At 36.4% G+C, this 26,006-nt stretch overlaps 1 pseudogene; it reads left to right on the top strand.

Moving 5' to 3' along the window:
• Positions 1-375: 375 nt before the first annotated feature.
• Positions 376-26,006, top strand: part of LOC147550575 (amidophosphoribosyltransferase 1, chloroplastic-like) — a 32,637-nt pseudogene continuing 7,006 nt past the window's right edge.

Genomic DNA, 26,006 nt, shown 5'->3' with positions numbered 1-26,006 from the left:
GTGAAGAGATTGTTGTCCATTGCCATATATTATCCGAAATGAAATTTGATTGAAAACGTCGAAATTTTGTTCAAGTAGTTGTCCTGTTACACCATCAATGACTTCACATAAGAATAAATAATCTCGTAAGCAATTGATATAACTGGAACATAAGAAATTTAGGCAACAACAATCTGCGAGTATCAAACCTACAACCTCTTTTAGTTAGAATCGGTTGCACGCCCATTAGAGTACAACCCATTTGCTATATAAAGAAGCTTTGAATCGGTAACAATCAATTTTCTAATGTAGATCTGAGAGGATGAAGGATAAACTGTGTAAATTATAGCCAAGATACAGTTATAGAATAGTTCTATATTCAAACAAAGTTGTTCCATGGAGGAATTTGACCAGGTAGGTAGTTTGCACCTTATTGGAAATGTTGATTACGGTACATATCAAATAAAACACGGAACACTGTAGGAGCAAAGGTAACCAGGAAGCAAAATTTATGAAAATAAAATTCAATTGGTTGAGTCATTTCCCCAAACAAGTTGTGTCATAAATAAAAAAAACTATGGACAAGTGGAGGATGAAAGTATTCACTCAATCTCGTCCAATACTCGGTACTTCTTAACAAATAAAAAAAAAAGTAGATAAAGATGTCATAAAATCTAAGACAGTGAGAGAGTGAGACATTGAGAGAGGAAGGTGAGATATTGCGGAGAATTTTAAGTATGAAATAATTACAAAAAAATTGAGAGTGGGGGATGAAGAGGTAAGGAAGGAGGATTAGATGAAAGGGATAAATGGGAAAGTGAAAAAAATAGAGGATTTGAGAGACAGGGATGGACATTGACAGAGAGGAATGAGAGATATGACAAAGAATTTGAGAGTGCATATTCAATGAAGCGCTTGCACGAGAGGGGAGGGATTTTGGTGTTTGAGATTCACTGGGCGCGGTTAGGAGTTGATAAGGCGAGGAAGACAAACATGGAAGAATAGTTGTCTGTGTGGCTACCCAAGTTTTTGTTGTTGAGAGAGAAAAATGAATTTCTGAGAGAGAAGAAGGAAAATGTCATGTTTGGTATGCGAATGAGGTAATTGAAGGGACAACGAAGAGGTAATTGAAGGGACAATCAAGTGTAGATGGACAACAACAAAATGAATGGATTGTTTTGAATGAATAGTGTTTGTCCTAGTCACATGTATGTGTGGTCACCAAGTTACCCGGAGGAGCTTTCATTTTGTCCTAGAACTGGGTAGAGTTAATTCAACTGAACAGAGAGAAGTTCAAAAGATGAATCGACCCATAGGAGAGGAACATACCGTGAAAGATGGGCGAAAGCTTTTGGTTATTAATGTGCGATTCAATTAAAAGGTCTGGACTAAACGATAAATAAATCATATCAAATTTGACATCTGTTTGAACCATGAAAGAGGAAAGTTGCCTTTTTTTTTTAGGAAAGGAAAGTTGTCCTTTTAAAATGTCTATGTGGCTATCAAATTATGTCTTAAGCATGACCCCCCGTCCTACTGGCGGGGTAATGCCCTTTAAACAACGCGAAAAAGTAGACATGATATTCGATTATTTTTTTTAATTAGTATCCTGATACCCTCTAAAGATAGGTGTAGTTGTCTAGAGGTATAAGATTTGTCGTTAGTTATTTAAAAGTTTTGAAATTACAAAACTTTTTTGATTTTGATGTTTAAATCTATTTACAATTTTTTTTAAAAAATATTTCTAGTTTTCTTTTATAGATAGCTAACTGCCCCCATATTATAGGTTTAAGTCCAATTTAATACAATCAATCTAGACCCATTTAAAAAAAAAAATCAAACTCCAACTTAGGTGTAGTAGACATATGTTTAAGTTTTTTTAAAGTATGTCTTACAAAAGACATGAAAATTAGAATTGTACGATTCTAGCCACATAATATTCAGCAAACAAAAATTCGCTATGACATAGAAGGCATCTCCATCAATTCATAAAGGGGTGCTATTATAAAAATTGTAACTTCACTTTCCCTCTTTTCTTGTTTGTTGGATTATCAAACCAACTCCATATCACAACAATTCAAAGTGAGAACAAGAAAATATTAACAAAATTAAATTGTGAGATAAATTGATAAATACGTAACATGTTCTACCTTGTTATTAGAAACGGAACCAAAAATTTTGTTTGGAGTACAAACACGAAAAAATTTGTCAAAGTATAAGTTCTGGTATGAAATATAATTTTCATATATATTTTTCATTTTGATTTAAGAGGAAATGACTCAATATTAAAAGCAGAATACAAGAGTGAACATGAAGGTACGAGAAGATACGAAAATGAGTCTCCACCAAGGCAATAAACCTAATCTTTCAATTATATAATCAGTAAAAGGAAGAAGGCAACTGTTGCACCAATCAGTTATACCCGCTTACTTCTTTTTTTTGTTGAGATTATATCCGCTTACTTGATTATCAATCTTGTATGAGCGTACCAGTATATGATACCACAAAATCACTTATTGCTCTTACTGTTCATTTAGATATTTCATCATCCTAATAGAAAAAAATCCAATAAGAATACTAAAGAACAAATACCCATCATCATTATTGATAGTTTGAAACTTTTCATCACTGAATGAAACATATGAGCATAACATTAATAAAATACTTGATCTGTATCAATTCTCCTTCCATGAATATATCAACTGTTGCTTCGACGTATGGGGAAATGGTTCTTTCTTATATATGGGAAAAATAATTTGGTTCATGAAAATGCTACGGAATTAGTAATTAGAATTGACTAATACTAAATTGATATTTTATGGACATAACATTTAACATAATTGTTCATCTTCCTAAATTTTTCTTTGAGAGGCTTAATAGGTTCAAGAAGCTACAATTAATTTAATAATCACCTATTAATCACTACTGAGATTTGTTCATCTTCCTAAATCGTTCTTTGAGAAGTTTAATAACTTCTGGAACATCAACTAATTTATTAGTTAGCTATTAAAATTTATTAAGATATATTTTGAATAAAATCAATACAATTGTTGATCTTCCTCAATGGCTCTTTGGGAAGCTTAATAGGTTCATGAATTTGAAACTAATTTAGTAATTAACTACTAATTATTAATGAGTGGAAGACTGATCTAAAGGTTAAGATTATAGATGAAAGAGAAGGGAGGACTATGATTTGTCATAATCTTTGTCCTAGTCAGCAAATCATATGTTTTGGTATGCCTAGTCACATTGTCCTAGTCACCATCTAAGAGCATTCATTTTGTCCTAGTCACAAGTATCTGTTTTGTATAATAGATATATATACTATATAACCTCTTCCTCTTTGATAATCAAATCAAGGCTTCAAAGTTACATTCATTAGTACAACATTGATGGTTTTAAAAACAAAGAAGCAAGGAAAAAAGTATAACTTCTCCCTCTTCACTTTTCAAATCAAGACGTTCAAATGCCAAAAAATTTCAATCTTTAGTACCACATTGATGGTCTTAAAGATAAAGAAGCAAGAAAAGAGGTTATAAATAACCCCTTCTTTTGCTTCTCAAAGTAAGGCTTTTAAAGGCCAAAATTATTTACTCATAACCGTTGGATCATAAAAACCTACGCGGGTGATCGGGCGGTTAAGAGTCGGGTAACAAACGGTAGGCCATATCGGGCGGGCGGGTCGGGGTTGAATTTCGAGCGGTCTGTATGGGCCGGTACTCGGGTAAGATCCCCAACCCGAATACCGTTCACGCCCGCCCGAAATATCAGGTCGGGTATACCCGAGCCAGATCTACTTCAGTCTCCGGTTCGTCTCGGATTCGGCGGTTAGGGTTGGGTTTCAGATTTCCGGACCGTTTTCCCGACCCTAGTCCACACCATTGACCGGAAGAAGATTGACCATTAGATTTTGTAGAGTATTATTAAAGCCGTTGGTTTACGTTTCTCAAACGGCTGGAATCCCTAAAAATTCCTGAAATTCCGAACCCTAAGATCTAACTTCTAAGTACTCTACAACCCTAATCATTCAACCCTAAGAATCAGTTGGTTTACGTTTTTGGGTTTAAGTCTTGAAGACTCCGTTGAAGATCCAACCCTATTCAGGCTCAACTCTCAATAAATCAAAGGTACGAATCTACGAACTAATCATCTGAATATTTCATTCATTTTCTCTGTTGTAAATAATTTTTTTGTTAGAATAATATTTCATTCATTTTTTGTCAGTTTACTTCAGTTTTAGGCGTTAGGGTTTACTTATACTTTGTTTCTAAAAATTTTAGAAATAATAGTGTTTACAGATTCTTTAAATGATTTTTTTTTTTTACTTATTCTCTGTTTCGAAAAATCTAGAAATCATTTTTTGTTTCTAAGATCTACAAATAATAGTGTTTACTGATTCTTTAAATCATTTTTCGTTTCTAATATCTAGAAATAATAGTATATTAGTATTTAATGATTCATTATTTTCTCTGTTTACTGATTCATTCTTCTTCTTCTTCATCTTACACAGGCTGTGATAACTTTGCATCATAAGATCTACAAGATCTAAAGGTAAAACTCATAACTTTGTTACTATGTTTTCTGATATTGTGTAATCTTTTATTATATTCTGTTTTTTAATTCATTTATTTATTATTTCACGACACAACACAACAGCACAACTCATTTCATTTGAATTTTGCAACCACCTCTCTATGTGAGTATATTTTTGTATCAATTTGCTAGCAACTTTCATGTTTGGTATGTTTTGTGTGTATGTTGTTGTTGTGTATTGTTTGAAAGAATGTGATGGCTTTTGAATGAATTAACTATGTGCGCCGATCCTGTTTTATGCAACATATTGATTTTAACTCTTAACATGCCCATATGATGATCTATGTTCGCATGTATTCTGGCTTGTGAAGGCCTTCTCGATCTCAGAACTCGATATGATTCATTGCAATGTTCTACTGGCACTTCCTCAAGTCGAATCGCTTCCCGTTTATGATGGTTGATTTAGATTTGGAAACATGGTCTGTTAAAGCATAAAATCGAATCTACGGTTTTAATTTTCAATTCTTGAGATCATAGGATTTGTTTGGCTAATTTTTTGTTTTGATTGATTAATTCTAGATGTTTGGATATTATGATTGAATGTTTAATTAATATTTTGTATTGATTTATAATTTTGTGCATTGATTCCTCTTTTGATACCTAGGGTTTGTTTAATAAAAAATAATTTTGTTTGAAAACTTTGAATTTGTTAAATATGGAATCAATTTATTTTTAGGAGTTTTGATTCATTAGGATTTAGAGGTATAGGTATCAGTGATAATGCAAAAGTTAAGTTATCTAGGTAAATCTGACTTCTTTTGATTCTTTAAGTGGATGAAGTGGTGGTATTTGATACTTTAGGTGGATGATTTTTACTTCTTTTGATCCTTTTGGAAACACTTGCCTATGGTTGATATTGTTTTTTTAATATTTAGATCTTCTTTTGATTTTTTTAGAAACACTTGCTTATGCAAAAGGTTTATTTCCCAAATAGGCCCCAACTTTGTGATCGGGTTCCTGCCTAACCCCCTACTTTATCAAAAATACCCAGATGACCCCCTTTTTAAGATTCCGTTATAACATCGTTAACTAGTCATCATTTCTCTCGCCACCTCATCGTCTTCACCGATGAAGGTCACCGGGCGACCAATTTTCCGACCGACGACGTTTAAACATAAAAAAAAAATCAAAATTTTTTCTCTCTCGTCCCTCTCCCTTAATTTTTTTTATTTCCTCTCTCTGTCTCTAGATTAGATCTAGAGAGAGAAAGGTCAGTTCATCACGATGAACTCAAACAATGTTTAGAATAATAAAATCCTTGCTAGGACCTTACTTTATACATCATCATATCTCAAGTTCAAGCAAACACAGCTCATATTAGACAATGAGACTCTAAAAAATCATCAAACCTCAAGTTCAGAAAACCTAGTTTATAATACACAATAGCCACAAGTCAAGCAATAAGAGATACAATTCCGACAAAACCTTACTCACTGAACTCAATTACTAGGAATACTTTCACCATCCCCAAAAAATCTACCTCCTGAACTCAATTGATTAAAAGGCTAGACAGTAAAAGAACTTCAAACAGTTTAGCAATAAAAAAACCCTAATTTCAACCTCAATTAAACAGAAGCTGGCATCCATGTAAGAAACCCTAACAATTTCAAACCCTAATTTCAACCTCAATTAAATAGAGTTATCATCATTGATCGCTTCATCAACAACCAATCAATTCGCAGCTTTCTTACGTTCCAATATAGCAGTTTTGAAATCTCTCTTTGTTCCTTTCTGTAATACAAAACAACAATCAAAATCCCTAAAATTCCCAAAAGAAATCACCATGAAACTACTCACTATCAGCAAAAAGATCAAAGAACATAGATATATATATATATATATATATATATAGAGGAATCTTACGGATCAGATGATTCAACTTGGTTAATCATCTTCGATGAGAGAGAGAAAGTAAAGAGCGAGTAAAAACCCTTGGTAGTCTTTTAGAGAGAGAGAGAGAGGGAGATGGTTCGTTCGACGAGAAAAAGATAGTATTAGATCTGCTGTTCTTGATCTATATTTATAATTTTAAAATACCAAACCCCGTCCTTATTTTGTGATGAACAGACCTCTCTCTAGATCTGTTCTAGAGAGAGGAAAGAAAAAAAATTTAGAGAGAGATTTTTTTTTAACGTTTGAAGGTTGCCGGCCGGAAAAATGGCCGGTCGACGACCTTCGCCGGTGAAGACGATGAGGTGGCGAGAAGATGAGGTGGCAGAGAGAGGTCATGAGATGGAAGAGAAAAAAATGATGACTAGTTAACGGTGTTATAACGAAATCTTAAAAAGGGGGCCATCTGGGTATTTTTGATAAAATAGGGGGCTAGGCAGGAAACCGGTCACAAAGTTGGGGGCTATCTTTGAGTGAGAATAATAGAAACTCCCCACAAGTCTTAACTAGGTTTTGAAAATTTATTATAATATTTACTTTATATATTGCTTAAATTACATGGGATAAATCTTGATGGCAAACTGCTTCCAGGCAGGGACGGAAGCAGAACTAAAAACGAAGGGGGGCCAATGTAAATACGAACTCAGTTGTTTTATTTGACAATTTATTCAAATTTTACATTTATACTAAGAGACGTTGTTTATATATATTTTTTGAAATAAGAGTAGTACCACCAATTAAAATAATTATGATTTTGTTTAACCTCATTTTACTTTCATCACTCAAGAATGTCTTCTAAATAAAAAAAAATTGAGATTAAATTTTTTGCTTAACGAGTCACGATTTTCTTTTATTGTCCAACTAATGTGAATGATTGATCTATTTCTCAAACTTAAATTTCTCGATGATAAATACGAGGTTTTCAACAAAAAAAAATACGAGGTTTTCAACAAAAAATATAATTATCGTTTTTTAAATTCAAAAGTTTCATATTACCAATATATAACATTTCCAAGCACTCCTAGTAAAGCCATAAAAACTAAGAGTGTAATTTAAAATTTATGCTATCTCTTGGGTTTGAACCGGGGTCACTACCGTCATAAGCAATCATTCCAACCAAAGAGCGAATGGAAACTGAATGTTATTGTCTCCTTACTTTATGGTTAATACTTAGTCTTAGTAAATTAGGAATATAATGCAACTTACTACGGCTAGGCCGAGGGGGGCCATGGCCCCCTCGGGGCCTAGCTGTAGTTCCGCCCCTGCTTCCAGGGAGACTCGATCCCACAACTTCATGGGCTTAAGAGGGGTGTCCAACCGTTGCACCAAAGAATGGTGGACAATTTAGGAGCGGAGTTTGTGGGACAGGAGCTTTGAAATGAACATTGGGCTGGTTTAGGTGCCTTAATAAATAATCGATTCTATAAGCGCTAATGTTTAATTACACAGGAGCTTATATTTGGGCTGGTGGGGGATACGTGGGTTCTCCCGTGGTCATCACAATCACGATCTCCCACTATGACTAAACAACCACAACTACCCTCTCCACCGCAATTACTAAACCTACACCATTACTATGACCATACCTCCACTTCCACAAGCACCACTACCATTACTATATCCCCACCACTACAACCACCCCACCATCATTGTACTACCGCCACCACCACTATCGTCATACCACATTCAATGTTACCACCATCACACAACCACCACTGTCGACAGACCACATCCACATTCAATATTATCACCATCACTCGACCACTCTATCAAAAAGAAAAAATAAGAAAAATCTTGGTTTGTTTCATTTTTTATTTCCGACTTTTTTCTGTTTAAAACAGAAAAGGAAACCAACTAAGTTACTAATTTTCAGAATCCAATGTGATCAATGGAATGAACACAATTAGATCTTCGACTCTTCTCCCTGCAACCTTGATACGATGTATCCTTCCTTTTGTGATCATTTTTTATGCAGGGGCACCCGGCGTGGAGGCTTTTTCCATGACTAAACCGGGCCATGGGCCATCCGGCCATGGAGAGTAGCCTTAGGAAGTCCCAATTTTAGTATGATTATTAGAGAATTTAGGTTTAGGAAATTATGTTATTTTAGTATGTCCAATAATTGGAAAGGTCCAGATTTTAGTCTAGTTATTTAGGAAGTTGCAGTATTTTATTTATTTAGGAAAGTCTAATTCAAGTCTATCTAGGAAAGTCCAGAATCCTATAAAAGGATATCTAGTTTGTCCATTATTCCCATGTTGAAGAGAAAACCCAATCAAGTTTAATCGAGTTTACAGTTATTTAGAGTTATTTAATCGTTATTTTATCGTTCTTCGTATTAGTTTATTTTATTCTTAAATTCCGCTGCGTTCTACATCATGTGGTATTCAGAGCCACCAAAGTTTTTGGCTAATGATTCTGGAAATTTTTTTCCAGACCAGTTACATCAGTATCAATCGTATTATATTCGTCAAGAGATAACGAATCAATGCTCATGTTCTTCATGTTTATATGCGAATAACGACTCGTACAATTATCATTGGAATCCGGGAGAAATCGAACGAGAAACCCCTCCACAACCATATTCATCATCACCGTCACCACCCCCACCATTGTCTTATACAGCTCCACATCCATATTCTTCTTCTACACCACCTCCGTACTCTTATTATTCACAACCGTTTTCACCACCTCTACCTTCATACACTTATTATTCACCACAATCACCACCACCACCGCAACCTTCGTACTCTTATTTTACACCGGCACCGTATTCACCACCTCTTATACAACCGTATTCACCTCCACCACCAACACAATCATCTTCTCTTTCCTATTCACCACCACAACAACCACAACCGTCTTTTTTCGAAACAGTTCCATCGCTAATACCCGATTTAGTTAAGGTTCAACATGTGGTGAACGACATCAAAACAATAATACGTTAACCATATTCATCGTCTATTTTATCTTTCAATAAGAAAGAAGAAAGAGAAGAACACAAAGAAGTTGAAGAAGACGCTCAAAACGATGTTCAAGTCGACGAAGAAGAAGAACAAGAAGAAAAAGAAGCGTACGAAGAAGTTGAAGCTATAGGTATTTACGCAATTACTTCATCACAAACTACGAAAGGTGAATTATTTTTGGTTGATTTTAACACTAAGTTGAAAAACAAAAACATCACTACCCGTATCAAAGTGGACACAAATTCTAGGGTCTTCAAAAACATTACTTATAATAATCCGAACCCTAGAACTACTCTTCAAACACTTCTTAAATCTTCTCATGCATTGAAGAGTAGTAATAAAAAGGTGTTCTCCACTAGTGACATTCGGAGATTTGGAATCGTTAATGTTCATGAAAATATCCTCAAATCCGTCGCCGAAGTTGGATTAGTCGCAGAAGTTTTCAACAAATCGAAACTCAATGAACTTGCCGGCGATTATGCAATCGGTCATGCCACCACCAGTTCTTCTATGCTAAAAAACGTTCAACCCCTTATTGCCGGTTGAAGGAGTTGAAGGAGATGTCCTTCGACCAAGGTGACAATGCGAACAATTTGTCGGATAGGACAATTGATGTGAAAGATCATCAAATCCGATTGATTTAGGGATCGTAGAGTTGTAGCTAGAGACCAACTACGATCGTCGAATTACGAAGTAATTCGCGGCTAACTTCGATCGGATCCTACAACGGGTTACACATAAGAGTGACAAATTGATCTAGGATATGACTAGTGGGAGTGAGATATAATCATGGGAGTGTCCCATAAACATATCTCATAGGCCTAAAAAGGAATTAGGCAAAGATAGTACAAAAAGGCCAAAAACAGGGTTTTTGGGCCTTAGCCGATTCGGGCACTTCTAGGGCTCGGATTGGGCTGATTTTTAGAGGGACGTTTCCTTATGTTATGAACATTAAATCTGACAATTTTGGCTGGGTTTGGACGTCATCTCCTTAGGGAATTGAGAAAATACCAATAGTTGCTATTTTCGACTATTTCCCTAAATCTTATTCTAAAGGGTGTTTTAGGAAACCTAAAAGGAGGTGGATTCTTATTAGGGTTCTATATAAACACTCTTAGGGCAGAGAATAAGGTGTGGAATTTCTCTCTAAGCTTTCTTACTCTACCACATCAAGTAGAGAGGAGAAAGTGAGCTAATTCCCATCACTATCAATCTAGTCAAAGAAGAAGGTGTTCTTCTATCCAACCACCATTGGTGTGTGATGAGACGTGAAAATGTCTCATTTGAATCTCTTAACTCCGGTTAGTTAGTCCAGTTCGAGCTGTTACTCTGATTATTTGCTTGATTTTCTTTCTCAGGTGTCTTTTACGGAGTTCAGGGTGAAAAACGGATAAAAGTCGGAGAAATGCAGACTAGGGGTATTTTGGTCATTTTGTGATTCTGATCTCATGATCAGTATTAGTGCTCGGATGGAAAGTAGAGTCTAAGACGAACCCGTAGGCGAAAACGGAAGTCAAATCGGAGTCCGGATGAATAAATTAGAGGAAGTCAAAGTTCGGGTCAAATTTGGTATACTAAAAGTCAAGAGGGACACGTGGCATGCATCCGGCAAGAAATCGAATGAACCAGGGAAGACGCGGGCTACTGTCGGTCACGTCCAGAGGTACACCAAGCTGTTCGCGTGACCCGGCCCAACCCGACTCGATGACGTCAGCTGACGTCATCATCTTCTTCATCCTTTTATAACCGAGAGCTGTTTTGAAACGGAGATATTTTGAATTTTCAAAATTGAAACAGAAATGGAAAGAAGATAAGAGGCTGAAGAAGGAAAGTGAATTAGAAGAAGGAAAGTGAATTAGAAGAAGGAAACAAATCGAAAAAGGAAAGAATATATTTTAGAGAGATAAAGCTCTCTGCTATAAGAAACAGGGGGGAGGACCATTAATCGTTTTATCTCGGTTGGGGTCAAAGATCAACTCCTCTCAAGCTCAAAAGGACAGTAAAATCAGAGAGAGAGTGAGAGGAAAACATCACGGTTTTAGGGAGAGTTGATAGGACAGTAGAGAGAGAAACGGGTTTGAAGAAGAAATTAGCTCACGGGTTAGAGAGAGAGATCATCATCTCGGTTTTGTTATTCGATTCTTCTTTTCTTTTTTTTGTTTTCTAATTCTTAGTGAGAAAGAGGTTGAAAACAGAGAGAGAGAGAGAGGTTGTAGAGAGAGAGAGAGAGACAGAACCACCATTAATGAATATTGGAGTTTAAAGAAATTTGTTTTCGATTTGTTTCTTTTGATTCTTTTATTATTTTTCTTTGTGAGAGAGAAGGATTATACAGAGAGATTAAGAATAGAGAGAGAAAACAGAAAGTTTAGAGAGAGAAAGAGAATTGGAGAAGGTGAGAAAACAGGTGAGAGAATTATTTTCTCACAGGGAAAATATTTCCGGGAAGACGAGAAAATCGTTTTCCCGGAGGGTGCGTTTGGCAGAAACAGTGGAAAATCAGTAGGAAATCCTTTCCCTAAGGTTCTGTTTGGCTGCGCAGAAGGAAAAAAAAAAGCGAAAAAAGGTGTTTTCTCTCCGATTCTTTACTTTATTTTCCAATTCTTTTTACATAATGCCTATGAGTAACTAATTTTTCTATCTAGGGTTTTAGGATGAAACCCATACTTGAACCTTTAGAGACATATTTTTATTTTGTTAATTTTCTTGATTGTGATTTAAAGTTGAAATTGTTTAAATTAGTAGAATTGATTTTCTTTTCATTGTTTATACTTTTAAATTTGATATATCATGCTTAGATTAGATTCTTTGATGGTATATGCTTATTGATTGATAAACAATAGTTTAGAGATTTGTTTTTTTCGAAATAAACAATTACATTGTTATAGATTATTGCTTTTAAACGAAAACATCTTCCGGAATTAAGATAGTTCATTATCTGAAATTCCGAGTTATAAAAAGAAAGAGAATTGATTATTTAACTATTTGTTCTAAAGATGATTTTATGTGGTAGATTCCGAAACCCCTAGACTTCTCCCCCCATTTGAGTTCATCTTTTTATTTGTTTTAATATTTTATATATTTTAATTTATTACCAAAACCTCATAAAAATCAAAAACCGTCTTACTTCCAAGTCTTAGAATAGGTTTCACTTAGTCTCTGAGGAACGAACCGGACTTACCGGAAATTATTACAACTTGACACCCGTGCACTTGCGGGTGTAGACCTATTTAGGGTAACTTTTTAGGCCCATCAAGTTTTTGGCGCCGCTGCCGGGGACTAGTTTTAAATTTGTTCTAATCTTGGAAAGTTTTTATTTTTGGTAAGTTTTTATTTTTGGCCACTTTGACTTGCTTCTCTATTTTTGGTGTTTAGGGCATAAAGGAGCGAAAGAGAAGGCGCAAACAAGGAGGAGGAGTCGAAAAGAAGAAATTTACATTTATTTTTTTTATTTTATTTTTGGTGAGAGAGAGACTTTAGACTTTCTTAATTTTTTTTTTTTTTTTTTTGGATTAAAGTTTTGACCCTAAATTAGAGGGCTTTTAAATTGTAACCGAAAAATCAAACGAAGCCTCGGGTTCGGACACTTAAGGGAAGAGTGGCCCGGGTCGTCTACAAAGGTCATCGCCCGTCTTGAACGGGAGGTAAATTTCTTGAACACCCACGAATCTCCTGTCAGTGGGTATTGGTGTGAATTCGTGTGCCTAATTGCTTTGATCGAACTGTTTAGTGTAATCATTCTAGTAAGGGCACTAACCCAGTTACAAGATAAGAAACGGATTTCATCACCGTTCTCTTGCCCACATAGGTAACAACATTCACGAACCCAAACCTTACTTAAAAAGCTAAAATATTATTTAGACATCAGCCCCTAAGGTATCGAGCTCATAAGACCCTTCAAAAACAACTCGGGAAATTGACTCTTATCTAGGCATTCTCAGAGGAAAGTTTGTAAACAATTCTTGTCAAAAAGGCCGCCTCGAGAAGAGGAAACGTTTGCCGAAGGAAGACGGCTATCACAACGTTCATCGTTGGTTGTCTTCCTGGAGAATTGTTTACCGACTACTCTGATCGAGTAACCTTTATAACAGTCAAAGTTCAAGTGTTGTGGCGAAGTAGGAGCTGTCTAGCTTTTTAGGTGAATCTGACAAACCCACTCATTGCTAGATTTTGTCTAGGTTGCTTGGTGGAGTCAGCCTGATTGTGTTTGCTTTCCTATAGGATCTTCGTAGGGTTTCCCGGTTTTCGATTAAAAAAAAAAAAAAAAAAAAAAAAAAAAAAAAAATTGATGAGAAATGGATAGATCGTGGTCCCAACATAATGGCAGAAGGGACGAGAGTTCTTCAAACCTACCATGGTGGTACTTAGCAAATGGGCAGAATAGTAGTAGTCATCCTAGAGACAATGTGCATAATGATGGTCGTAGGGATTATTATCAACCTCAAGAAGGTTATGAACCATATTATAGATATCCTGACAGATCATCTTACATGCATTATAGTAGAGAGTCTTATGCTCCAAATGTGTCCCAACCTCAATGGGAAAACATTGAAACTAATGACTCTTACATGCATTATAACGAAGAATTTTATGCTTCACACGTATCTCAACCTCAATGGGATAACGGTGAAACTATTAATCCTTCATCTCCAGCATCATCTTCGTTGGCTGAAGAAATGAGTATGTTAAAGAAGGTTCATGAAGAGACTATGAGTGACCTAAGGAGGATTTGTGGAGAGTCTTCTGCTCCACACGTGTCTCAACCTCAATGGGATAACGGTGAAAAAGTTGACTCTCCATCTTTAGAATCATATTCGTTGGCTGAAACTATGAGTATGTTAAAGAAGGTTCATGAAGAGACTATGAGTGACCTAAGGAGGATTTGTGGAGAGTCTTCTGCTCCACACGTGTCTCAACCTCAATGGGATAACGGTGAAAAAGTTGACTCTCCATCTTTAGAATCATATTCGTTGGCCGAAACTGTTAGTGATTTTCAAAAGAGTACTTTCGAGTTTTGTCAGACTTTAGAAGAAAAGAATGACAATACCTATAGAACTCTAAAAGAAATAACAACTAGTATTATAGAAGAAGATCACCATGAGAATGTAGAGTACGGTCCACAATGTCCTGTGTACTATGATGACGAGGATACAATTTTAGAGGAGTACAGTTCTCCCGACAACATCGTTATTGAGACTAAAGTCTCAGAAACGATGGAGCCCGATGTTGAGATATCCTCTCATTGTATCGAACTTGAAATCCATTCAGACCATAATGAAGAGTTCACTAGAGTTGAAGATGATTTGAAGTCGTTTGACTCAACTGAGGATGATGAATCATGGTTGACCAATTTGCTAAATGAGAGGATTGACTCGCCTGATTTAGGCGAAGATTTAGAATTCTTTAGGGACACAGATGATAACATGATAAAAGAAATTATAGAAGGACTATCTAACTCAACTTCTAGGGATTGTGAGTCTGATAGTAGGGTTTCTCCATTGAAGGAACCCGAAGTACCTGTTTTAGAGAACCCTAGTTTAAGTCCGAGTGTCATTGATAGTCCTCTAGATTACTTTGCATTTTGTCCCTCAAAACCATGTGTAGATTTTGAAGTACTCACTCCCTCTATCAATCATCCATGTGAAGACCCTTTCTATCCGGTTTGTACACTCTCTGGTGCAGTACCAAACTTAACGACCTTATTGTCGTCTAAGTTTGGGGATTGCCCTTCCTTTTTGATAGTCTCACCTACACTATCACCAATTTATTTAAGTGTGAGACTATCGTTTACTGAAAAATTTGTGTTTTGGGTGGACCCACAGAAGTATCGATTATTGGTTTACAGTTAGTTACGCTTATGTAATCCAGTAGGTATAATCTTTTCCATTTTTCGAATCATCTGTTTCGTCTGGCTGAAGACGTTAAACTTAGCGCTTTCTGGGAGGCAACCCACGCATAGGACCTTGGAATCAGGTAATATCTTTCCCTCATCCTGTTATTTTTTTTTTTTTTTTTTTTTGATGAATAGTCTTCAGAACATTGAGGACAATGTTCGGTTTAAGTTTGGGGATAGGGGATTGAAATTTTTGCTAAGTCCTTATTTCAAAAATTCAAAAGGGTTCAAAATTTTTCAAAATTTTAATTTTTGGATTGAAAATGTGAGTCTAGTTGTTTTTGCTTGTTAATAGTTATAGAGTCTAGTTCGTCAGACTATCCGTTTGCTAAAGGTTTTTCCATGAATTTCGAGTCTTGAAGTTGTCTGTGCACTAGCCATGTGAGTGTTAGATAGGTGAAGAGTGGATTTTTCTGAGAGAACCTGATTAATCATTAGCGGAGACTTAACCGATGTGAGATTCTGAGCCTTTCTTGTTGCTTTGAGTGATCTCTTCTGAGCTAATTCCGAGTAGAATGAAGAGCTACTCAACCTCGCAATATTCATTAGAGCTCAGTTGATCTCTTGAGTTCAAACTTTACAACCACTAGGGATGTCATCAGGAAGTAAACCTTTCTCTTGTAGTCTGGAAACTTGAAAACAGTGTCAACTAGAGGAAGATATGAACCTCATCATTTAGAACCCTGAGAATAAGGCATGAAGCAAAATGGAGAGAATTATTGCCAGGGAAAGTGTTAAGAAAGAAGTATTTGTATTTTGAGTATAGTACTAGTGTACTGAAAAAAAAAAAAAAAAAAAAAAAAAGAAAAAAAAAAATAGAAATAGAAAAAAAAAAGAAAAAAAAAAGAAAAAGAAAATAGAAATAGAAAAAGAAAAAGAAAGAAAAAAATGTTTGTTTAGTTTAAGTGTTTATCCTTGAAGTAATTCTAGAAGATTTGAAGACGTCGAGTTCTCAGGAGTTCTAGTTCATCCTTAGTCTATCGACCTCTAGGAAGCATTGTTAGAAAGTTGATCAGGTGAGAAGAGTTGGTTAGCTTCCCCATTCCGTATTAGTGGTTGTTTCCTTTCTATGAGATCAGTCGTTCACCAAACTTTTAGTCCATCTTTTGTAATGTGTTGAGTTTCTGTCACACTCATACTCACACATTGAGTGAACCATTTCTGAGTGACTTAAATTTTTGAGTGTATGACCGTGAGGCAGTAGTCGAGGCGAAATGTATTGAGAAGGTAATCGAGGTTTTGTCTGCTTGGAACCGAAATGATACTCATATTGGCTGGTCACGTGCGCTTCGAGTCTTGATTACTAGTGAAGATTTTTAGCATTTGTATGGTTCGGTCGACTTAGATTTCATTTTTATTAACTTTCGAAAATCTACCAGATGAACATTTTTAATCCACATCATATTTAGACCCTTCTGCATTTTTGAAATTTTTGAATTTTGTGGGTATATTCACTGCAAACCCTCACGAGACAAAACTCGTCCTTTAGGGTAACCTAGAGGTTTAACGGCTTGTTGCACGTGCTAAGTGCAATCGTGATTCCCTACGAAAGTGGTGAACTGGGCTTGGTTTTATTTTTCTGTTTTGCTCGAGGACTAGCAAAATCTAAGTTTGGGGATGTTTGATGAGACGTGAAAATGTCTCATTTGAATCTCTTAACTCCGGTTAGTTAGTCCAGTTCGAGCTGTTACTCTGATTATTTGCTTGATTTTCTTTCTCAGGTGTCTTTTACGGAGTTCAGGGTGAAAAACGGATAAAAGTCGGAGAAATGCAGACTAGGGGTATTTTGGTCATTTTGTGATTCTGATCTCATGATCAGTATTAGTGCTCGGATGGAAAGTAGAGTCTAAGACGAACCCGTAGGCGAAAACGGAAGTCAAATCGGAGTCCGGATGAATAAATTAGAGGAAGTCAAAGTTCGGGTCAAATTTGGTATACTAAAAGTCAAGAGGGACACGTGGCATGCATCCGGCAAGAAATCGAATGAACCAGGGAAGACGCGGGCTACTGTCGGTCACGTCCAGAGGTACACCAAGCTGTTCGCGTGACCCGGCCCAACCCGACTCGATGACGTCAGCTGACGTCATCATCTTCTTCATCCTTTTATAACCGAGAGCTGTTTTGAAACGGAGATATTTTGAATTTTCAAAATTGAAACAGAAATGGAAAGAAGATAAGAGGCTGAAGAAGGAAAGTGAATTAGAAGAAGGAAAGTGAATTAGAAGAAGGAAACAAATCGAAAAAGGAAAGAATATATTTTAGAGAGATAAAGCTCTCGGCTATAAGAAACAGGGGGGAGGACCATTAATCGTTTTATCTCGGTTGGGGTCAAAGATCAACTCCTCTCAAGCTCAAAAGGACAGTAAAATCAGAGAGAGAGTGAGAGGAAAACATCACGGTTTTAGGGAGAGTTGATAGGACAGTAGAGAGAGAAACGGGTTTGAAGAAGAAATTAGCTCACGGGTTAGAGAGAGAGATCATCATCTCGGTTTTGTTATTCGATTCTTCTTTTCTTTTTTTTGTTTTCTAATTCTTAGTGAGAAAGAGGTTGAAAACAGAGAGAGAGAGAGAGGTTGTAGAGAGAGAGAGAGAGACAGAACCACCATTAATGAATATTGGAGTTTAAAGAAATTTGTTTTCGATTTGTTTCTTTTGATTCTTTTATTATTTTTCTTTGTGAGAGAGAAGGATTATACAGAGAGATTAAGAATAGAGAGAGAAAACAGAAAGTTTAGAGAGAGAAAGAGAATTGGAGAAGGTGAGAAAACAGGTGAGAGAATTATTTTCTCACAGGGAAAATATTTCCGGGAAGACGAGAAAATCGTTTTCCCGGAGGGTGCGTTTGGCAGAAACAGTGGAAAATCAGTAGGAAATCCTTTCCCTAAGGTTCTGTTTGGCTGCGCAGAAGGAAAAAAAAAAGCGAAAAAAGGTGTTTTCTCTCCGATTCTTTACTTTATTTTCCAATTCTTTTTACATAATGCCTATGAGTAACTAATTTTTCTATCTAGGGTTTTAGGATGAAACCCATACTTGAACCTTTAGAGACATATTTTTATTTTGTTAATTTTCTTGATTGTGATTTAAAGTTGAAATTGTTTAAATTAGTAGAATTGATTTTCTTTTCATTGTTTATACTTTTAAATTTGATATATCATGCTTAGATTAGATTCTTTGATGGTATATGCTTATTGATTGATAAACAATAGTTTAGAGATTTGTTTTTTTCGAAATAAACAATTACATTGTTATAGATTATTGCTTTTAAACGAAAACATCTTCCGGAATTAAGATAGTTCATTATCTGAAATTCCGAGTTATAAAAAGAAAGAGAATTGATTATTTAACTATTTGTTCTAAAGATGATTTTATGTGGTAGATTCCGAAACCCCTAGACTTCTCCCCCCATTTGAGTTCATCTTTTTATTTGTTTTAATATTTTATATATTTTAATTTATTACCAAAACCTCATAAAAATCAAAAACCGTCTTACTTCCAAGTCTTAGAATAGGTTTCACTTAGTCTCTGAGGAACGAACCGGACTTACCGGAAATTATTACAACTTGACACCCGTGCACTTGCGGGTGTAGACCTATTTAGGGTAACTTTTTAGGCCCATCAGTGTGCTAGCTATACAACAAGGTGGGAGATCAAATTGATTGCTCGTGTCCCAAGTAGAGGAGCTACACTTGAAGCTCTTGGTCTTCTTCAATCAATTCAACTAGTTCGAGGGAAAAGCGATTAAGGTAATCTACTATCTCCATTAGATTAATTACTAGTTTTGCATGTGATCCTGGGAATACTAGTGTAGACATTAGATGTCTTATTTCCGCTATAAACACTAGTAGAAGGGTGTAAATCCCTACAGTGGCGTCAGAGCCTCTTGCAATTAACTAGTTTTTGCTAAGAATCGAACTAGTTCATATTAGATATGATTGATAGTTTGATAAATTAAGTTTATAAAAGTGTTTTTAAAAATTATTTAAACTCACAATTTGATATTATTGAATGGGATTCAATGAATTTCAAATTGAGAATCAAATTGTTAAAAAGTATTTTAAAAGTCTCAATTTGATTGAATTTCAAACTAATCCATGCTTGATTAAATTGATAGTTATGTTTAAAAAGATTTTAAACATAAAATTTGATTAATTTTGAATTGGATTCAAAGATTTTTCAAATTGATTTCAAAATTGTTCTTTGGAAAATTTCAAAAACCTAGATTTTGATCCAAAATTGGTTTGATTAAGAGTTGTTTTTAAGTTTTGGAAACTTTTGAAAAACAAAATTTGGAATTTAGAAGTGTTCTAAAAGAAGTGTTTTGAGTTTTAGGAAACTCTCAAAACAAAATTTGGAAAATTTTAAAAGTTTCTACAAGTTTTGTAAAATTTTAGAAGTGTTCTAAAAGATTTCAAAATTTAGAAAGAATTTTAAAATTGGAAGTTAGCAAATAAGATTTGCACAACAAAATTTTTTTTGGAAACTAGGGTTTTGGAAACCCTAGTGTCCGGCCAGGAAGCTTCCTAAATTGGTTTTCCAAAATAGAAAACTGAGAAGGATGGAAACATTCATGTTTCCCGAAACGAGACAAGAAGAATAAGATTCTTCCAATCAAGTTATGTCCACAAGCATGCTTCAGAAATCTATCGACGGATTAAAAGCACGCAAGAGTTAGAATCTTCGATTCAAAAAGGCAATCAAAGAAGTTTGATTCCTGAGGAATGAAGAAAATCTTGAATCACGAGTTTCAAGAAGGAAAGTGGGAGTAAACAAACCTTCCGGGTCCGTATGCAGAGTACATACAAAAGATTGAGTACGACATAAGGTGTTGTATAACAGTAACGAACTGACTCAATAAAGGACCACACACAAAAGGATAAAATGCCATTTTGGGCATCTGAAGATCTATAAGCATAGATCAAAAGGATGATAGGATTAGAGAGACTCAGTACGCTGAGATGCTTGAGATCCGAAACAGAAAATCTAAGACTCGGAAAGTCTAAAAGATTTCGACCCAAAAACTCATGACAGAGGGCGTTGCAAAACTCGGAGTCTGAAAAGACACCGATGAGCTAGCACGCATGAGAGAGACATTTATGTTCGAAAACATAAAGTCAATCATGTTGGACATGATTAGCATTTAAACATCCGAATTCGGATTGAAAACCGAAACACTACTTAGTACATCCTAGAAGGCTAAAGGATGAAGTAGTACAAAAATTGAACATGTCATCGTAGCAAACTTTCAGACATGGAAAGAAAGTAGGCTAAAAGTGTTTAAGCCGGAAACTGTTGCAAATACTACACAAAGAATTAAAAGCCTTAACTCTAGTAAAAGTTACTAGATATTATCAAGGTTGAAGTTAGCAATCTTCAAATTAATTGATAATAAGCAAAGTTTAAAACCGACTACCACGGTAGTCAAACTAAACTGTCACCTAAGACATAGTATGAGATTCATACACAGTCCAAGGCATGAGGTATAATTTTAAACCTCGACAAGTAAAATTGAGTGGGTAAAAGGAGTTTTACGGAAGAGGCTCAGACTTACAACTCTCGTTATCAGAAATAATAAGAGTTATTTCACCAGTCGTCTAAATTTGGTTTAGTATTTAAACGACAGTCCATCGATAATAAAACGTTCCGAATAGGTTTGTCAGATACGTGATCTGATGAATGAAACCCTATTAAGTGAACTTGGAATATTTATTATCAAAAACCCTGGTCCAGGTCATTGCATGGACAACAATGACTCACGAAGACTAGCACGGGAGTCGATGGGATAGCGCAGTTTCATGGGCTATAGGAATAGTATATTCTATTCGACTACGTGGGTGTGTAAAAGGTTTATACACTGGATAACCCTCAAATGAGAAGTACATCACTCGTGATGAACGTCAATACTTCTCATAAAGACAATTGGAGAGATTCCTCAAAACATGAGTGCTCCACTCATCTTATGAAAGGAATGTCCGACTTTGGTTCCGTCAAACGCCGCACCGTAAAAGGAGGTTATAAAGACGGATACTGGGAAGGACAGGTTAGACATGAAGTTAAGTGGGAGCGCAAGAATGGATTGTGTCACCCTAATCACATTAGGTACAAAGTGTCTCAAGGCCACTTGATGAGTAGCAACTGAAAATGCGTGGCCGCGCTCAAACGGATTAAAAGTTAATCATTTGTCTTTTACAGTTGTACTCGGATATCAAGAAAGTCTGAATGAGGTGACGTATCAGATGGGATACTAAATTGACACGGGAATCGAGGCATTGCACTTGTTCTAAGTCCAAGTGGGAGTCTGAAGGAGTTGAAGGAGATGTCCTTCGACCAAGGTGACAATGCGAACAATTTGTCGGATAGGACAATTGATGTGGAAGATCATCAAATCCGATTGATTTAGGGATCGTAGAGTTGTAGCTAGAGACCAACTACGATCGTCGAATTACGAAGTAATTCGCGGCTAACTTCGATCGGATCCTACAACGGGTTACACATAAGAGTGACAAATTGATCTAGGATATGACTAGTGGGAGTGAGATATAATCATGGGAGTGTCCCATAAACATATCTCATAGGCCTAAAAAGGAATTAGGCAAAGATAGTACAAAAAGGCCAAAAACAGGGTTTTTGGGCCTTAGCCGATTCGGGCACTTCTAGGGCTCGGATTGGGCTGATTTTTGGAGGGACGTTTCCTTATGTTATGAACATTAAATCTGCCAATTTTGGCTGGGTTTGGACGTAATCTCCTTAGGTAATTGAGAAAATACCAATAGTTGCTATTTTTGACTATTTCCCTAAATCTTATTCTAAAGGGTGTTTTAGGAAACCTAAAAGGAGGTGGATTCTTATTAGGGTTCTATATAAACACTCTTAGGGCAGAGAATAAGGTGTGGAATTTCTCTCTAAGCTTTCTTACTCTACCACATCAAGTAGAGAGGAGAAAGTGAGCTAATTCCCATTACTATCAATCTAGTCAAAGAAGAAGGTGTTCTTCTATCCAACCACCATTGGTGTGCTAGCTATACAACAAGGTGGGAGATCAAATTGATTGCTCGTGTCCAAAGTAGAGGAGCTACACTTGAAGCTCTTGGTCTTCTTCAATCAATTCAACTAGTTCGAGGGAAAAGCGATTAAGGTAATCTACTATCTCCATTAGATTAATTACTAGTTTTGCATGTGATCCTGGGAATACTAGTGTAGACATTAGATGTCTTATTTCCGCTATAAACACTAGTAGAAGGGTGTAAATCCCTACAGTGGCGTCAGAGCCTCTTGCAATTAACTAGTTTTTGCTAAGAATCGAACTAGTTCATATTAGATATGATTGATAGTTTGATAAATTAAGTTTATAAAAGTATTTTAAAAGTGTTTTTAAAAATTATTTACACTCACAATTTGATATTATTGAATGGGATTCAATGAATTTCAAATTGAGAATCAAATTGTTAAAAAGTATTTTAAAAGTCTCAATTTGATTGAATTTCAAACTAATCCATGCTTGATTAAATTGATAGTTATGTTTAAAAAGATTTTAAACATAAAATTTGATTAATTTTGAATTGGATTCAAAGATTTTTCAAATTGATTTCAAAATTGTTCTTTGGAAAATTTCAAAAACCTAGATTTTGATCCAAAATTGGTTTGATTAAGAGTTGTTTTTAAGTTTTGGAAACTTTTGAAAAACAAAATTTGGAATTTAGAAGTGTTCTAAAAGAAGTGTTTTGAGTTTTAGGAAACTCTCAAAACAAAATTTGGAAAATTTTAAAAGTTTCTACAAGTTTTGTAAAATTTTAGAAGTGTTCTAAAAGATTTCAAAATTTAGAAAGAATTTTAAAATTGGAAGTTAGCAAATAAGATTTGCACAACAAAAATTTTTTTGGAAACTAGGGTTTTGGAAACCCTAGTGTCCGGCCAGGAAGCTGCTGGTCGCGTCCACTGGACGCGTCCAGAGCAGCTGCTGAGACACGTCCAGGAGACGCGTCCAGTAGCTGCAACCAGATTGCCACTGGTCGCGTCTAGGACGCGTCCAGAGCAGCTGGGACGCGTCTTAGAGACGCGTCCAGGTCGAGTCTAGGACTCGACCACCAACTGTAATGGAAGCATCTGGACGCGTCTCTGAGACGCGTCTAGAGCAGCTCGGAAGCGTCTAGGACGCGACCAGAAGCTGCACTGGTAGCTTCCTGGACGCGTCTGAGACGCGTCCAGAGCTCTCGACCAGACGCGTCTGGGAGGTTCTGGGTGTCTCGGACTAGTCCGAGACACCTAGTGCTGGTCCGGTCCAACACCAGACACGTCTAGGACGCGTCTGGTACATGGACTAGCGTCCTGGATCCGGCCAGGACGAGACCAGGCCTTGATAGGCCTCGGTCAGGACATGCCAGCCCTATGGGCCGTGCCATGGACTAGCGTCCTGGCTCCGGCCAGGACGAGACCAGGCCTTGATAGGCCTCGGTCAGGACATGCCAGCCCTATGGGCCGTGCTATGTCCGGACCTTGTCCAAGCCCTTTTGTGGGCTTGGGTCGGGACTTGTCTAGGACTTGTTCCGGGCTTTTTCGAGGCTTTTCGGACCACAAAAAGGGACCATCATTCGAGTGGGAGTTTTTGCCAAAATTTCTTCCGATTCCAACCAAATAATTCCAAAATCAATCCGGGCCATCCAAGGGCCCAAAACGGATTTCTCTTTAAATTGATTTATGAAATCATTAAGAATCGAACCAATATTTTTTCCGAAATTGACCCGGGCTTTCTCGAGCCCAAAACGGAGTTTTTCTTAAAAGTTGATTTTAGAAATCATAAAAGATAAAATCTGAACGCACCATTAGTTGAATTCTTCGAATTTAGACTTAAGGTCCGTAATGTGACGTGTGATGTCAACAAAAGTATCTCCCAAGATAATCATGCATATATAATTCTTAGCCTTGATATATTATATGATTGCATGTGATGAGAATGCGGAAACTAGTATGGCCATAGATTTATTTCTTTATTCTTGTTTTAAGCACGGATGGGTGCATGCTTTGTAATTAATTTTAATTTCAAGTTTATACGATCTGCGAATCGTTAGAGTCTTGTAATTAGAGTTTAAGGGTCTATAAGTCCATTGAAGAAACTCGAGGATGAAATTCAAAGTCGAGTGGGAGAAATCAATGGAGGTTCAAAGATGGCGATCTAAGACGAACCAAAAGGCGAAACAAGAAGAAAACCAAAGGAGATTAGATCTTCTAGGTTAGGGGCCATACTAGGATCCATATCTGCTTGATTTACTTTCTCGCGCGCATTTACTTACTTTTTACGCTTTATGTCGTGGGTGTTAGTTAGGCTAAATAGTTCACTATAACAAACGCCAGACTAGCGTAAAAGTCCCCAAAACGTAATCTTGAGTAATCGCCTATCCAGATTAAGACACTCGTTGCGCCCTTGTTCGAGGAAGGTGGGTCGGCCTTCGCAGAGTACCTCCTCTACCTTGGGACAATGCGGGTAGGTCTATAGAAGAGGCCTACACGTCTAAATGGTTCTACTCAACGAGATCAGCAAGAGAGTCTTGGATACTCGAGGCAAAAGGATAGATTAGTCATTCATTAATGAAATCTATCAACCAAGAGTCATAAGGTATGATCAGTGAAGTAGTTCACTCACCCGGAGCGACGGAGTCAAAGGGTAGGGCCTTCGTCCGCTTTACTCCGAAGAACTGGGGTCTTGGAATCACTTATTCAATCAGGGACGATTTTTATTGAATAATGTGGGAAAACTAAGTTTTTCAAAAACGATAACGAGTTTTAAAACTTTGCCATTTCTTTATATAGTTTTAAGATGACACAAACGATTTCAACATTGAATCACACCTAAGGGAGGTGCTGATCCACTTCCTAGAATGGAAGAATGAATCCGAGAATAGTTCTCAGATTCAAAAGGAAGGTCACTAGAATACCCAATCCCAATGTTGACTCATACAAGAGAAGGTCAAAAGCCATTTGCAAGCAATCGTATAAAATTCTCTTTGGAAGAGTAATGAATGCTAGCATAACCATTAAGACAAACTAAGGAAGAAATTCCTACAGAAGTCATAAATGGAGAGGTACGAGACCTCCAAGGCAATCTGAAAATCATCCTAAGGGAAGACAACAGAATACATCTATCACCCAATTCAATATCGATTGAACAAAGATTGATAAAGACCTTAGATGAGTCACTCAGGTTGTTACAAACAAACTGAGCAGAACATACGGGAATATCCAGTCTAAGAAAGGTTCTTGAGATTTGGTACAAAGAATCTAAGAAAGAGATCTTGAGATTCAAAAGGGCAAAAAGATCAGTCAAGTGAGACAAACATTTGATCAAAGAAAAACAGTTGCCGAGTACATGATCAAGAGTATTCCTCATTACTGTGAATGTTTCTAAAACAATGGCTAGACCATTTAAAAGGAAACTACCTTTAGCACCTGGAGGACAAAAGGAATGGAATTATGAATTCCGATTCCGTATCCTTGCTAACAAAGTTAAAAACAAGTATCGTAAAATTCCTTCATCAGGTATTTAAGACCAGATGAGCGGCTCAGTGGGAGCTTAAGGGAATTACATACTTGACTAAAAGAAGTAAAGATCCAAGAGGGAGCAGAAGCAGTAATGCTAGGGATGCTGAAAGGGATCAAAGTCTTCTTTTAGGCACTGATCTAGCTTAGAACTTAAT

This window comes from Eschscholzia californica, unplaced genomic scaffold, assembly GCF_041429995.1.
Source record: "Eschscholzia californica isolate CP2 unplaced genomic scaffold, dmEscCali1.0.p SCAF_3, whole genome shotgun sequence".
Classification (NCBI taxonomy): Eukaryota; Viridiplantae; Streptophyta; class Magnoliopsida; order Ranunculales; family Papaveraceae; genus Eschscholzia; species Eschscholzia californica.
This window is presented reverse-complemented; position numbering and strand designations above follow the sequence as displayed.